This window comes from Festucalex cinctus, chromosome 15, assembly GCF_051991245.1.
Source record: "Festucalex cinctus isolate MCC-2025b chromosome 15, RoL_Fcin_1.0, whole genome shotgun sequence".
Taxonomy (NCBI): Eukaryota; Metazoa; Chordata; class Actinopteri; order Syngnathiformes; family Syngnathidae; genus Festucalex; species Festucalex cinctus.
In genome coordinates, this window is record NC_135425.1 from 16,619,193 (window position 1) to 16,635,997 (window position 16,805).

At 38.3% G+C, this 16,805-nt stretch overlaps 1 protein-coding gene across 13 annotated transcripts in view; it reads left to right on the forward strand.

Annotated features, from left to right (window-relative positions):
* The window catches only part of skor2 (SKI family transcriptional corepressor 2), a 91,018-nt gene that overhangs the window by 959 nt on the left and 73,254 nt on the right, over positions 1-16,805 (forward strand). For 8 of the 13 annotated variants that reach the window (XM_077497693.1, XM_077497691.1, XM_077497692.1 and 5 more), the window contains exon 2: positions 10,111-10,185. The exons of the other annotated variants lie outside the window; for them this stretch is intronic. The gene's annotated coding sequence lies outside the window, so the exon portion shown is untranslated. The remainder of the gene's footprint in view (positions 1-10,110; positions 10,186-16,805) is intronic. 13 annotated transcript variants of the gene reach the window in all.

Consider the following 16,805-nt stretch of genomic DNA (forward strand, 5'->3'; position numbering starts at 1 on the left):
GGCAGTCTCCAGTACAGTCACGACCCCTAACATGGGTGTATAAAAAGTGTTTTAATAAACGACATACAATAAGTACAGCTCAAGTGTATGATGTATATTTTGAGGAATGAGTCCATTTTGTACGAGGCCGTCTGCCTGCGCTGCACTCCATTAGCACGGCATTATGAAGCTTACTTTGTTTGTTCACTCTCCTTGCCCATCATCAGTCCCCTAGTGTCCTCTTACAGTACAATACAGTCAACATTTCCCAAACAAATGAATACCATAACCTGAAAGCACAGGAACTTTCTGGAATTGTAATCACGTCTCTCTCTTGTGGTTTGCAACACACCATATGTTGGTTCACGTAGACTTAACTCTTATGATGGCGGCGTCAGGATATTGATCGGGTGTGTTTGTAACCAATATCGTCTGATGTTGTTCAAATGCTTTCCAATAATTATGGAGAGTTCAGGTTGGTAAATTACAGAGACAAGGCATGCTTGTTTATTGTAGACTGCATATCATGAAGAGTTTTAGTAGCCTTGGATATTGCCTTGTAAAAACGTTATTGGAAAATGATGTAAATGATTAACAAATGAATGACAATTATTCATAACAAATAGTATGCAAGCGATTAGGTTTTTGAGGGAATTCTCTTTTTAGGTGTAGTAATTACTATAGCACATAACAATATTGATACTAACTAGAGTTGTCAAAATTAATAGATTAATCGACAAATCGATTATCAAATTAATCGACAACTGTTTTAATAATCGAGTAATCACTTGGAGCCGTTTTTAACTTATTTCTATAGCACATTAATAATATTTATAGTAACTAGAGCTGTCAAAATTAATGGATGAATTGACAAAGTAATCAATTATTAAATTAATCAAAAACTATTTTAGTAATTGAGTAATCGTTTGGAGTCATTTTCTTTAACTTAATTTTATTTAGAGCTGTGAAAATTAATCAATTAACCGACAAGTAATCGATTATCAAATTAATCGACAACTATTTTAGTAATCGAGTAATCGTTTGGAACCATTTTTTTAATGTAAAATTGTCCAAATCATTTGATTTCAGCATATCAGCACTAATTGTTCACATATTTCTGTAGTCATTCATAAAAAAAAAAAAGACTTTCTGTGTTTGAACAAAATAAGACAATTGCAAACATCAGTTTTTACTTTGGTAACCCCACCCCCCTTTTATTTTTTTAAAATCACTATACAAAGATGAAGTACCAAACAAACATCAATCACTAGTAATAAACTGTAATCACGGAAAAAAATGCTTTTGTAATGCACTTAAATGTCAAATTAAAACGAATCTGATTAGTCAATCGATTGAATATTATAGATGTATCAATTCTAAAACTATTTGATAGTGACTGTACTAGTTTTATTCAGTTTTATTGATGACAACTCAAGCTGTCCACATTAATCGATTAATCAACTATCAAATTAATCGACAACTACTTTATCAGGTTTGGAGCCATTTCTTAACTTAGCTGTATTACTATATCCAACTGATACGAACTAGAGCTGTCAAAATAATCGATTAATTGACAAAGTCAATTCAAATCAAATTAAACTATTTAAACAACCGAGTAATCTTTTGGAGTCATTTTTTTTTTTAAACTTTACTTTATTACTATAGTGTATAACATTGATACTAACTAGAGCCATCAAAATGAATGAATTCTTCGACATGTAATCAATTATGAAATTAATTGACAAATATTTTAGTTATCAAGTATGATTTTGTATGTGACTGTTATTTATTTATTGTTTTCTAAAGGGACAGTGGATATATAAAAGCAGAAAGCTTCCTGTTGGCTTTAAGTCTAGAGCAGGCACTGTACGGGTGTTTTTGAGAGGGCAGTGGACCCGAGGAGAAGTAATCATGTATAAGTTATGACAGCTAATTAAGACTGGCTTGTAAACTATGGCTGACCCCAAGCAAATAACAAAGCGCATTCTAAACGCCGCCGTTGTGCGTTCTGGCTGGCCGCTAGTGCAAGACTACCATGATCTGGTAACAGGAGCATTATGAGCCCACAAGTGAGAACGTCAAGAGAAAAGGACAGCCATACAAGAGAGATGGAGAAAAGAGGAAGTACGAGAGCCTCAACCATGTAATTAGCCCTAAATGAGTTTTCCATTCAGTCTGTGCGTCGCTGTGATGCAGCGCCGGGACAAAGACAAGACAGCGAGACGGGACGCTGTTTGCTCAAGTGATGCAACAGGGCGCACTTGCGGGGCCTCTCGAACTCGGAGACCTTTGACTTCTTCAAGGTCTCTTTGGTGACATCACTTGCACCACTGCTACGAAATATACTGTATACTTTACGTTTTTGGCTGATGTTAACATTTGGACCTCCACTTAGCAACAGTTAGCAAGCTGACTATACAGTAAGGGTGACCGATTATAGATTATTGGAGGCTGGGTATCGATTCAGAATTCCAAAATTGATTCGATTCAATTTGCGATTCACATTTATTTATTTTTTTTTTATTCAGTTCAGGATTTCATGCAGTACCAATTTTACTTTTATACAGAATACCTTCCCAGAGTTACCAATGCTGCAAAAATAGTAGAAACTTCTTTCTCTTACTTGGTGCATTAGTAAAAATATGAATATTTTACATTTATAATTGATTCCAATACAGTTACATTAATCATGTATCATGTATGTTTTATTGACCATAAACCATAAATAATAATTGACGTCAATTACAGCCACAGCAAATCACACATTTACATTCCTGTGGCAGATTTTATACTAAGGTTCCAGTTATAGGAATAATTGTAAATATAAATGTGCATTTTTAGGGTTGGAACACCCATGTAACTAGGGGCCTGAAAACCAAATAAAAAGAGAGGGTGAGGAGAGGATTTTTTGAGGTAGTGCAGTCATGAATTGAATCAGTCAGTTCCTCTCATCGCTCCTTGCAAGCTTTGAACTGAGTGTCTTCTCTCCTTTTCGTGTCGTGTTTAACAGGTAAACCTGGCATCCAGTGATTCATAAATAAATAAAAACAAATGTACCTGTATTATAAGAGACACAGTCATAGTACATAATGCTGCATCCACATTTTGTGTTTTTATGTCCAATTCTGACCTTACTTCTTTTGTTTTTTTTTGGCATATTAATTTACGGGGGGAAAAGCCATATTAAAAGTATAGATTCATGGTTTTATGAATCGATATTGGGCTATGAAAAGGAATATCCTAGTCCTAGTCGCGATATATTATTTTAGAATATTTTTAGAATCAATTTGGGCAATTTTTATTTAGACAATGACTCTAAACGATTACTTGATAATTAAAATAGTTGCCAATTAATTACATCATCGTTTACTTGTCGATTAATCGATTCATTTTGTCACAGCTAAGGCCGATGCTGATTTTTTGCAGAAAAAATAAAACACTGATTACCGATTAATCAGTGGATTAATTAAAAAAATATATAATGCATAAATATATATAATTTTTGGAATTTAATTAATAAAGCTATACGGACATTAAACCTTGTCATATGTATATTTGTGTTGACAGTAGTTGAATGTGTCATATTTAAATCATATTTAATACATTATCAAATTAATAATTATTTTTGATAGTTTCCTCATGTTACAGACACAAATCAGTAACTGAATCATAATGGAGTTGTGTTTGATTTTAAATAATGTCCTATTTCTGGAGAAAAAAAAGGGTTCTTTAAATCCGATTCATAGTTTAATTTAAAAAAATAATAATAATCAAATTAATCAATTGCAACCCTAAAGTTGCGTGAATGGCTTCCAACTCATTTTCAATCCCTTTTGGTCTCCTGTGAGTGCGACATTAGACCAAGTGACCATTAAGTGCAAAGAATGCGGTTGGAATGACATCACCGTCACCCGCCGCTGACCTGAGCGTGAATTGGGGTCAAAAGGTCACTACATGACAGCGCTTGTCATTTGGGAGACGGGGGGGGGGGCTGTTGTGTGTTTTTCGTATGATGGATAAGCGGATGGAATATTTGTGGATACATTTAAAAAAAAAAATTTTTTAACCAACATTTAACTCCATCGTTAAAGTGACTTTGGTCAACTCGTTGATGCTAAATGGAGTGCACTACCTGGCTGCAACCAGCAGAGGCGCTGTCGGTTGACTCGCAACTGCTTTTTGTTGTGGAAAATCTCATGACATTGCGAGAAATTCACACAAGTGATGTGAGGGTGTGTGCGTGTCCATCTTTTTTTCGTTGTCACCTTTCCCCCATTTGTTCCATTGCAGGATGTGTGTAGGGTTATGAAAACAGTTAAACTTAATAATTGATGTTCTGCATTTCAATCAATTTCGCCACAGTGTTAGGCTAATTAAGGTTAGCGCCATCCTCCCGGGGCGCATGTGCGTGTTGCCGTATGTGTGTGCGTGCGCTTGAGAGTCTTGGTGTGTGCGCTTGCTCCATTTTCGATCTAAGAATACATGGGAATTGTCTATTTTGGGAGCAAGACATGTAAGATCATTTATTGCTCCTCCTTCTCGATTTCTCCCCAGGCAGGATCCGAAATGCAATTAACACAGTCGCTTTACTGCCTGCTAATTATTAAAATACACATGCATACGCACGCACACGCACACCATTGATTTTATGCTTGTCTAATTTAAAGTTCATTGATAATTGTTTTAATGAATTAAATAAGGAAACATACACACTTAAGAAAAGCTGTCAGGTCGGCCATGTTTGGAATCTGAAGGCCGATAAAGCTTGCATCTCACTGAGCAGTGAACACTTGCGAACGTAGCGAATTTGGGGTTTTCGTCAGGAGTTGTAAGATGTTCACAGACACATTTGGAACATATTCAGATAATTTTTCACTGCAAAGACCTTTTGAAAAGTCTGACGAACCCGAACAAAAACCCCAAATGAGCTGCGTTCGCATGCATTTGTCACTCAGTGAAATGCAGGGAAATTTTCATTTAAGAATCTTATTTAAATTTCCACTTTATAAAAAAATAGGAAGGCCCTACACTTTTTAATAAAAATAAATAAATAAATAAATAAATAAATAAATATCCATCCTTCCATTTTCTTAACCGCTTACTCCTCACAAGGGTCGCGGGGGGTGCTGGAGCCTATCTCAGCTGGCTTTGGGTAGTAGGCGGGGTACACCATGAACTGGTTGTTGGCAGAAATAAATAAATCAATCAATAAATTATGTTGAAATTTTATTTTAAAAAATTACAGTAGAAATCTTTAGGGATCTATTTACTTGCTTTTTATTTTGTATTTATTTATTTTTTTTAATTTAGCCTATTTTTTTTCTTCAATTTCTGGAGTCCTCCATGAAAGCAGTTTTTTTTTTTTTTTTTTTTTTTTGTATGACAGCATATTAATTTATTTCCTTTTTTTAAAAGGTGTATTATTATTATTATTATTATTATTATAAAAAGGAAAAAGAAAAATATATGAGGAAAAAACTTGCTAATTACCAGGAAAACCTCCCGAATTTACGAGTAATAAACTTGAATATTTGTGACATTGTAAATGGTCATATTCTGACCTCAGGCTCCGGGCCATATTGTGTGGGTGCGTGCACATGACTTCGTGAATATGGGAATGTCAGAAGCGGGTGTGTTCGTGCACATGCTTGGTGCATTTGTGTGTGAATGAATGCGTATGCGTGTGTGTAAACAGAGGCCGCCGGCTAGGCCGCCCGTTATTGATGCTCCTGCCTGGGGGTACGTCGGTGGGGGGAAATGGATGCACGCGTGCGTGTGTACGAGGGTCACGTCGTGTCGTCAGACGGCGGCTGGTGAAAGATGGCCGCCGCTGATATGATCAGTCATCTGTTGATCAAGATGTACGGCCGCCGCCAAGTCGGACTTTCTCTCACAATTTCACTCGTAACTTGCTCTCCCTCCCGTTGCGTGTTCATTTGCTTTCGACTTCAACTTTATTTGCTCGCTTTGATGAGACTTTTGAACCATGGCGCGGTTTACCTGAAAATTGTAGTGAAATTCCAATTCTGATTGAAGTTCATGGTTTCAACTTTAATTATTCTACATTTCCTTTGTTTGTTCGAATCCTTTTACACAATCTGCCACACTTTGTAACATCAGTTGAGGTATTGTTTCCTCGTAGGGTTGCCAACCTTCTCATCCCGAAATAAGGGACAGGTGCACGGCACGGTGCCATGGTGGTGTGAGCATGATGTGTGAAATCGGTGTATGTTCTGATTAGATTTGAAATGCACAAAGTTTGTACATTCCCTTTAATCCTTATTGCAGGACATCATTATGTAACCTCATACAAAACCTCAAAGAAAATTTGCTTCTTTACCTAAAAAAACAGGTACAAAAAGCGTGAGTCAACAAATTGACTTTTTGCATGGAGATTTTTTTTTTCTTTTCTTTCTTACACGTTTATCCAGTCTCTCGTCCTAACCGACTGGACAAAACTACACATTATAATTATTATTGTTGTTATTATTGTTATTATTATTATTATTGTTATTGTTATTATTATTATTGTTATTATTACTTTCTAGCCACTTACTTCGTATAAGCCTCTACAACAAATGCACGTAACGATGCCTGATGCCTGTGATGGGCTGACAGGTGCCGTGCTTCTTGACATTGCCGTTTTAGCTGATCTGGGACCTGTAGAGTACGGTTTGCTGTGTTAAGTGCTGATTGCGAAACTTGCCAGCAAGCGAAATTCTCGCAGTATTCGTTCATAAATAGTACGAGAATACATCTTGTATTGCTCCCACTGATACGTTCGCAGACGATGTATGAAGATCGGCGTTTAGAGTGTTGGCGACATGAAGCTGTGACAAAACCAGGAAGCCTCTAGTCTCTAGTCTCTAGTCTCTCTCTCTCTCTCTCTCTCTGCCTCTCTCTGCCTCTCTTTGCCTCTCTTTGCCTCTCTTTGCCTCTCTTTGCCTCTCTTACCTTGCAAGATCTCCACATAATGTCACACCCAGTGACTCATTTTATTGACTATGAGCAACTTCCTTGTCACTTGTCAACCTACGGGAGCAGCCGTCGTCCAAAAATGGCAAAGATGTCGTTTGATGCATTTCGTGTAAGAATTGAGAATTATTTTACAGGACATAACAATTTAGCCCAAAATTCGAGGCGTCCCGGGTAATACGGGACAGTTGGCTACCCTATTTCCTCATGTCTCTGATCCGAACGTTGTGGGTTTGCAGGTTTTGACATTGCGTTGTTTTGCATGTCTTCATTTTCTCCGCGTTCATTCTTTGATATGCAGCTCAATATTGTTCTCCTGTGTCATCTGTCTTGCGCCATCATCTCTCCCTCTTGCACCCCGGCCTTTCTCCTCCTTTCATTAAAGTGTCGCATTACGTGTTTGCGTATGGAGACCCACAACATGCCAGCATTAACACACACACACGCACACTTGCACTGCGGTGAGTAGGTACGGTAATGCATTTTAGAAACAGTGGTTAACAGTAAAACGCCAGTCCAAAGTGCTCTGCTCTGCGGTGAATAGCTAATGGACTACAGAGAGTTGGTTTCTTTAAACTTAAGGTGCTGTTGTTTTCTGTGGTTAACGATAATGGCGCTTCATCGTGTGGTTAAGTGTCGTGTGTGTTTATATATTCGTGCCTGGACTTGGGGCCTTTTTCCACAAAACGTTTCATAGTCCAACATATGAAAAAAAATAATAATCAATCGTATGAAAATTTCAAATGGTAAATGGAATGCACTTTTATCTTCATACATTTACTAAGCCATAGGCTATTCACCTATCTCTGTTCAAACATAATGAATTGTCAAAGCCTACACTGGCCATTGACGCAGTGTACCAACCCCACGGAAATAACTTAAATAACTTTAAGCACCAGTATCCCGCGCCTTCTAACCTGGCCAATGGAAGAACCAAGGACGTTTTGTCCCATTTTAAATCCTTCTTCGTCCTCGCTAATGCTAAGCTCGCTAATGTTACGATTGTAGCTTCATCCACGCTAATGGTAAGCTCGCTAATGCTACACGAGCTCGCTAATGCTAAGCTAGTACTCTCGCTAATGCTAAACTAGCTCGTTGAAACTAACAAGGTGTGACGTTTACAAAGTCACTTTTATTTGTTGCGTGAAAGGCAAAGCAACCAGTTACAGTACTGTAAATCCTTAGACTGATAACAACGACTGTAATACAGCGGGATTGGTTTATCTGTGCTGTTAAATAGTGAGTACCACTTATATGTACGTCGTACAAATGTGAATACGTTGTAGTTGATACACTCGTCTCTCAGTGCAAATACTATTCATATTTACTAGTGTTGTTCTGATACGGGTTTTTGGCTCCTGATACCGATACCCAGCTTTGCAGTATCGGCCGATACCGATACTTAAGGTTTTTTTTCCTCAACATGAAAAGCTATTCTGCCATTGGTTCAGAGCATTTAAGGGCCAATAGGATATCTTAGATCGGCATGCAGTGAACATGTCACATATCAGTGAATGTTGTGCACGAGCAAGACACAAGATGCTGCATCCAAAATCCTATATTAGCATTGGAATTAATGGTATCGGCATGTTACTTGTGAGTAGTCACCGATACCGATACCACTGTTTTTATGCAGTATCGGCACCTCTGCCGATACCAGTATCGTTATCGGAACAACACTAATATTTACATTCGGTGTGTGTTTGTTTCCGTGTAACCATTACACAGGCCTTGTTTTCAGTGGGAAACAGATATGTATCATCTCTACAAGCTGTGGTTAGAGTCGAGACCAACACAGTTCAGTGTGCCCTGACCCCAGCTGATGCATAATGCAGCTGTTTTGACCACACTTACGTTTATAGTGGACTTAAATGGTCGGCGCTGGGTGGGAGGGGTCCAAGCACTAAGAGGTCTGAATGATGCTTTAATGAAGGCGGAGAACGGTGATTGGTTATGATGGTGTAAGTGTCTGCATTCTGCACTTTGTGAGCACTTGGTGCAAGGTAAATGACCATTTTCAAGTCAAACCACTCACTGCAATTTGACAGTTTATGACTTTTTAATTGCACTTAAACTTTACTCTGTTTTCATAGTGTACAATATATTTTTATAACCTTCTTTGCTGTTTTTTGAGGGAAAACTGGAATATATTAAATGTATTACCATTTATTTCAATGGGAAATTATGATTTGAGATACAAGTGTTTTGAGCCCGTTCACAAAATAAATTACTCGTACCTCAAAGCGCCACTATATGTGTGTTTGTGTAGTGTCTGTCCACCCGAAGACATTCTCGGTTTACATTTGTCCCTTTAGACAAGTCACATAATCACACAGTTGTCATCTGTCACCTGCCACCCCTTTCACTCACTCACTTGTTGCATTTGCACTATGCCAGGACTTTCTATCATTAACTCATTGACTCCCAGCCATTTTCATTGAAGAAACCCCCTTTTGACAGATTTTGTAAGGCCCACAGAACATTGTGTTCTATTGCTATAAAAACATGGAACCTACAAAAAAGAAAGATTTGAGCGTCTTCTTTCATCGGGGAAAAACAAGTTTGTATCTGTTTCCATTTTGCAGCCATTAGCATTAGAATATAGCTAAATTTAATCAATATTCACATTCCTGGTGAAAACACTGACAAACAGAGCTTGTTGCGACATGGCCCTAGCTGATCTCTCATCCTCTGCTGCCACCTGCTGGCTGTGTTTTTAATAATTGCCATTGCTTTAAGCCACCGCTTCACCTCAGAAGCTCTTGCATTAAAAAAAAAAAGAAAAAAAAAGTGTAAACACGATTTGGGAGTGAATGACAAAGTATTAAAAATGTTTTTACACGTTTTTGGGATTGAATGAGTTAAGGGAATCCTCTCGGTTCTTTGCTCATCCACCTCCTTACTCCGAAAGTGTCTTGTCTGGAGTTGTAAACAACTATCATATCTAGCCTTCTTAAATAGCCATTGTATTACGCACACACACAATATCTCATCAATGTTTCAGAGGCCGGGCTAAGTATCATCTAGCTATGCACCATCGCTCGTCCTCACTTATTTACATCCGTCTGCCCCCGGTGCCACTGAAACCTCAACAGCAACATCAATGATTCATAAGTTAATGTTTTAGCAAAATGCATTCTTGCTCTGTCAATACAGGAGACAAAAGGAGGGATGGAGCCGGAGAGAATTGACAAAAGGCAGTGAGGAGAGAAAGAAAGAGGAGAAATGAAGGTATGAATGACGTGTAATCCATTTTATTAAGGTGAAGCGTGATATGTCGGAGTGTCAAAAGTTGAGCGGTAGGCCAGAAAGACTAAAACGAAAATAACTTCAAATAAAAATAAATAAATAATTAAAATGTTTATTAAAACACAATTGTCCATTTAATAATATATATATTTTTATATTTTGAAAGACAACAAATTGAAAGTTGTAACCAATTACAACGAATCACTCGCCTCCAAATATACAGCAATTGATCTCTGTGGAAAAGGTTTGTTTTGAGTGTTGATCACACAGCTATTGTTCGATTTTGGAGCTTCGTAGCAAAACCGGAGAAGGTACTTTGTAGAAGACGATAGAATAAAGGGACACGAACGCCTCTTCCACCCTCCTCTTTTCTTTCTTATCAGTGTCAACGCTTCAACACTTGATCCCTTTTTTATGGATGAGGCGCTGTCTCTTTTTATGTCTTCTTTTCGTGTAATCGATGATCGTGCATGCGGAGCCTTACAGCCACAGGAGTCCGATATGTCTCTTACTCTTTAGATTTCAGAAGAATATGACCCACCTCTCCCACCTCTTGGGAAGTTTAAATATTGATTTTAAACATGCACCTACCTTTCAAAATTGTGCATTTTTTTTTTTTTTTTCCTGTGGATGTGGTTTTGTGGTCTACAATTACAGTAGGCATCGATACAAAAACAAGAGTCTGATTTGACATTTGCCTTTGACCTGCAGTTTTTTTTTTTTTTTAAATAAAAAGTGGTTACTACTGGATTAATTTCTCTTTTTCAACTTTATTTAAAGTTTATGTTAACATTAACTTCATCCTTTTCAGCACAAGTCCTAATTTTCGTTGACTAGATTTAGTTTTTATGCAATAACTAGACATTTGCAATTTCTGGAGAAATTGCGTGTGAATGCTGAAATTCAGGAAAAAAAAAATTGAATCATGTGGAATAATTTTTAATGACATGGAATGATCTGAATATGTTGAAGTTTTAGTCGGTTAATCTATGTGGAAACTGGAGGTGAGTATGTAAATATTTGGAATTTGGGGTTTTAAAATTTTTTGTGAATGAGAATAATAAATTAGGTGGCATGAATTATTTGCACATGTTGAAGCTGGAATACTTTGAATCGGTCAAGTAATGTTGAGGGGAGGAGTGAATAATGTAGAATATGAGAATTTTGGGGGGTGAAAAACATGGCAAATTTGGGTACGTGCAAAATTTGCCATGTTGAAAATAGTTCATAATGTAAATTGATGAATGATGTAACTTTCAAATGGGAGCTAATGAAATCTGTTGTTTTGAATGTGCCAACAGAAATAATTGGTAAAAAATTATTGGAGGAAATTCAGGCTCAGTTTGAATAAATTGTGAATTTATAGGTTAAAAATATTGATTATGGGAAAACTTAATTTTTGTCATGACAAAAATGCAAGCCCCCATGCCGTGAATTTTTGGAATATCTTGAAATTGTAATGATGTGATTCAAATGCATTATGTGGAAGGAGAAGCACAATAAAAACTAGAAACAACATGTATGTGAAAGCCTTCAACTTTTACACAATAACAAGAAATTGTCCTTATTTGATCTGTCAAAACGGCTTTGTGTCAATGTCCGTTGAATGCCGATGTGTGTCGATAATTTGATCATGGCCAAATATACCTGGCCGGAAGCAGGAGGAGGCAGAAGGCTAGTGGGCCTTGACATTGAAGAAGACTTGTTTCAAAGTAGCAAGGACGAGACACGGCTGCCGTGTTGGTTGATCTCTCGCTCTCGTTTGCGTTCTCTTTTTCTGTCATTTGGCGCCCAGGGTGAAATTATGATAATAAGAGAAAGGAAAAGCTATTACTGTGGTTGCTCTCTCATTATGTAAATGATATTAAACAGGCCCTCTTTGCATGCGTGCGCGTGCATTTTCCGGTGCAACGCATGTGAGCCTGCGCCGCTGAACAGCCACGAGCATGCGTTTTCAAACTGTGTGCAAGTGTTTGACCATTTGTTTGAGTGTAGGGATGTTGAACTATCAGTGTGTGTGTATGTAAAATGCACGCGTGTCCAGAGGCTATGAGGGCTAATCTCCCCATAGTGATTACAAGGTGTCAAACTCCCCCACATTGATTATGACATGTTAATTACACGCCATGTTTCCACCTGCTCTGATGACACAAAACACTTTCTCCCTTTGCACAAGATAGGCATGGAAAACAGTGGAGGACAGTATGCGTGTTTTGATATGAAAAGTTAATGTGCATCAACAATGTAGCGCTTGTATTTCCATTTTTACAGTCACTTGGTATTTCATGTCTAAATTTTTCTTCACAATAAAACTAACTAACTAACTAAAGAAATACTAGGGCAGCAAGATTTTAATATACCCTCACTTCCACAGCAAGAGTATGATTCTTAAACTTGACCATTCAAAATGGCGTACAGTTATGAAATTTTGTAGTCGTGACGAATAATCAGAGAGCACATTTCCAGCTTCAACAAAATAGCTCAAGAATTACTAAACTAGGATTAGCTCTGTAAACAAGCTGATGTTAGCCACGGCTACTATGTTGGTTACATAACTTATGTACACTATTCAGAATGGAGCGTTGGTTTGAAGGCCTTTTCACACTGCACTTTGCAACGTGCAGCACACAGTTGACCAAACCATTCATTGCATATGTGCTACCAAGAATAGAAAAATGTTACATTTGTGAGTGATGTTGCAGTGACGTCAGAAGACGCATCCAAAAGGAGAGGGGCGGCAGAGTGTAATGGCATTGGTATAACAGAGGAAGTAATATTTAAAGCTGCTGAACGTAGAAAATTGAATTTCGAATCGCTGTCGCAAACTGTTACAAGTGAGATTTTTTTTTTTTACCCCATAATTACAAATCCAGTGCAAGCAACTTTTGAAAATGTTTATTTTCATGTTTGAGGTGGTAATCAAATGCAGACTTGTGATGTTAATCAGTATTTATGGTTTCGTCCGATTTCACGAACACTCAATCACCTTCGTGGCAAACCACTTTGGGGCAGAGTCATAAACTGATTACAATATTCATGCGATTATGACTTTTTTGACTATTTCTCTATCACTGACTGTCTTCGAAGTCATCTTGATTGCATGTGCACTTTAACGTGTTGCCGCTCGTGTGCGAGTGCGTGTGTGAGTAAGTGTGGTTGGTGGTCTTTCTGTACTCTACTCCATTGCTTGTTTATAGCTTCATACCACAGGTCCTTTGAGATTTATAAATATTGATTGTTACAAAGGATAGCTAGATGCTTGATAGTCTGTCTGGGTCCTGGGAATACACACACACTCGTTGTGTTGATGTGTTGATGTGTTTATCTGTGACGCTGAAGCCAATTGAGCTTGTTTCTAAAAAGAAGACAAATGTTGCTTTTGTGATTAGAAATGTTTGCATTCTCGTGCCATAAATCATGGCTTAAAATACGTTGATGATTATTCGTATGAGGGCCCTAAATCATTGATTTAGAGATTGATTCCGTAATGACAGAGGCAATGAAATATATTGGCAATGTGTACTACACGGTGCCATTTAAACTTTAAGTTACAATTACTTATTGACAGGCATAAAGGCAGGTAAGAAATATATTTACACATTTCACATTTGCTTCCCAGAGTGCAATAGGAATTTAGAGAAATTGATTCATGTAAAAATGACACATTTTCTAGCTTTGTCACATTTAAAGCTTAAGTTAAATTTGGAGATTTTTGGTCTGGTTTTTGGATCAAAACAGTATTTTTTCATTTTTGACATGTTGGGTTGTCACTTGCCTGAACACGACGTGTATTTTATATAATTTTGAGAAATCTTCAGTCCTACTTGAACATAACAGAGCAAAGAATTACCTAGATGTAATTTTTGTACATGTTGGTGCATACGTAGATGGTGCTGCACACGTTGAAAGCCTTGGGATGAAGGATGGACTCTCAAAGCACACAATAGACTGCCATGATTGAATTGAGGCACGGCTCAAAGTGCAGCGAGACCACTTGAGGAGGCCGAGTGGATGAACCTGTATAATGAGGGAGCAAGATCAGACGCAGTATATCCGCGATCCCATCTGCGCTGCCGCACACTTGTGGACACTGAGACGTACTTCTTACACACTTTCGAAAAGGTCTTCTGTGTGCATGTTGTAATGTCATGAAAAAATGAGAGGACAAGTCGTCTTTCTTGGTTTAACCCGGCCTCTCTTTTCATTTTCCTCGCAGTTAATGCTAGACTGGCATAAATCAAAAGTGCAGTGCTATATGTAACCTCACTAGTCTAAACATGCTTTGATTTGTGGAATTTGCAGAAAAATCTAGGCGTTTTTATCCATCTCAGGGGGCAGCCATTTTGCCACTTGGTGTCGACTGAAGATGATGTCAATGTTGCTCAAATAAAGACCAATCACTGCTCACCTGTTTTCTAAAGCTGAGCTGTGATTGGCTGTTACCTGAGACCTGAGCAACATTGATGTCATTTTCATTCATGCCTTCTGATATTGATTAAAAAAATGCTGGATTTTGTTGCTTAACTCATATTCCACGAACACAATATTAACCAGATTACCATATTATTTAGATTAGTGGGTCTACATAAAACGTTTTTTGGGGGTTGAGTTCCACTTTGACTATTTAACCTTTCGGCTACTGGGTTCAATTTGCTCTATGGCATTGCGACTCAACTGGTGTGTAGATTGAAAACATATAAAAATAATTAAATACATAATAGATATAATGCACTTCTTATTTGAGTTGGAAATTCCTTATTATTTGAAAGGCACACATCTCGCACGCCTCACTGTCAACTGTCAATCAAATATGTTTACAATGACCTGGTAAAATGGATGCCACTTCTTCTAGAATCTTATTTATGCTGACATAATTACATGTTTGAGCTGTGAAAATATATCCGCCTGAAGCCTTCGGTGGCAGTAATATCGGTTGTTGCGTGAAATTTCCATGTCATGACAACGAGGCACTCTAAAGTGGCCACTCCAACCAGAAACCCCGGCCCACATGCTGGCGATCATGTCGGACCTTTAAAAAATAAATAAATAAAAAAAAAAAAAATCTGCCTTATCATGCATGCACTTGTATCAGACGATGAGGCGCTCAGAAGAATCCATGCCAGCCGGAAGCCCCGGTCCACTCGGTTGCTGCCAAATTGGACTGGAAAGGCCTTTTTACACAAACATAATTGTTAACGTCCAACTTGACAAATTCCCTTGTGGTTTAAAAGGAAGCACAGTTGGAAGCTGTCCTACTCTTACAATAATGCACATAGATTTGGAGGAAATGTTCTCTCCAAATAATGTAAGGTCCAGGTGTCTGTTCATGTGCCTATATTGTGTGTTCATATGTGAGAGAGCGAGAGCAAGAAAAGGCGTGTGTGTGCGTGCGCGTGTTCCAGCTCATTTCTCACGGCATGTGTTAGCGTCTAATTCCCCGTGACAGATAAGTGGTCCGAGCAGAACTGTGTCACTTCTGTTTAGCCAGGACACGGCCCCTGGAAATAAGACTTAAGTCATAACCACAGACACCAATTGTCCTACACTATCCAAAAGCACCAAAATGTGTGGACACTTCCATGCGGGGAAAACTCAAGGATGTGCAGAAAATAGGTGCCACACTGCAGATGTTATGCAGAAACACATAAACAAATCCAAATCCTAGACTTTCAGACAAACACACATGGACATGCACAGTGTGCTAGAAAACAACTTATTCAGTACCTGTCACCTCCGCTTAATAAATAAGAATCTAGTTTGGTGTGTGTTGGAAAATAACTTTTAAAGTGAGTATATGCATTTGTTGATTTGTGTGTGTGTGTGTGGGGGGAGATTGGGGGGAAAAAAGAGATGAGGGGTGGGGAGGAAAGCTTGAGCGGACAAGCGTCGCTATCTAGATTAACCATCTAGTCGGTGTGGTCAGACCCCCTTAATGAAAACCAATAGAGATTCACTCGGCTTTAATGAACAACACACACACCTCACAGCCTCAATTTACACCTGCAATGAGGCCCTGTCACTCTGTGTGCGTGTGGGGGTGGGGGTGTGCATGTGTGGGTGCGTGCGTGAGTGCGTGCGTGTCGGGATTGTCATTTTTTTTCCCCTTATACCTTCTATAGATGTGTCTCCTCTGTTCATCCTGCAGCATATCTTAAACCCAATGATAATGTATTGTGGTGCATGTGATGGTCATAGTCAGTGTTAACATAAAATTGTCATATAAATATCCATCCATCCATTTTCTTGACCGCTCATTCCTCACAAGGGTCGTAGCATATAAATATGTCATAAGTATATGTACTAAGATGTCAGGAAAAGCATAACAGATAAGCAAAAATGTACTCGGGGTTGATCAGAGGCACTTGTAATTAGGGATGTAGGGATAACGGCAATATCGTGATATCGCAATATTAACACTGCCACAATATCGTCGTCGTCATGATATTAAAAGCATCTCACCTGTTAAAAACACCAACGGTTGATTTCCATTTGTGCAGTTCTAGCACCCTCTGGTGGCTAGTGTTTTACTGCAGTTTAATTTTTACAAGGCATGTTTTGGCCCTTTTATGCTTAAAATGCACACCAATGGTCAGACGAAGGGG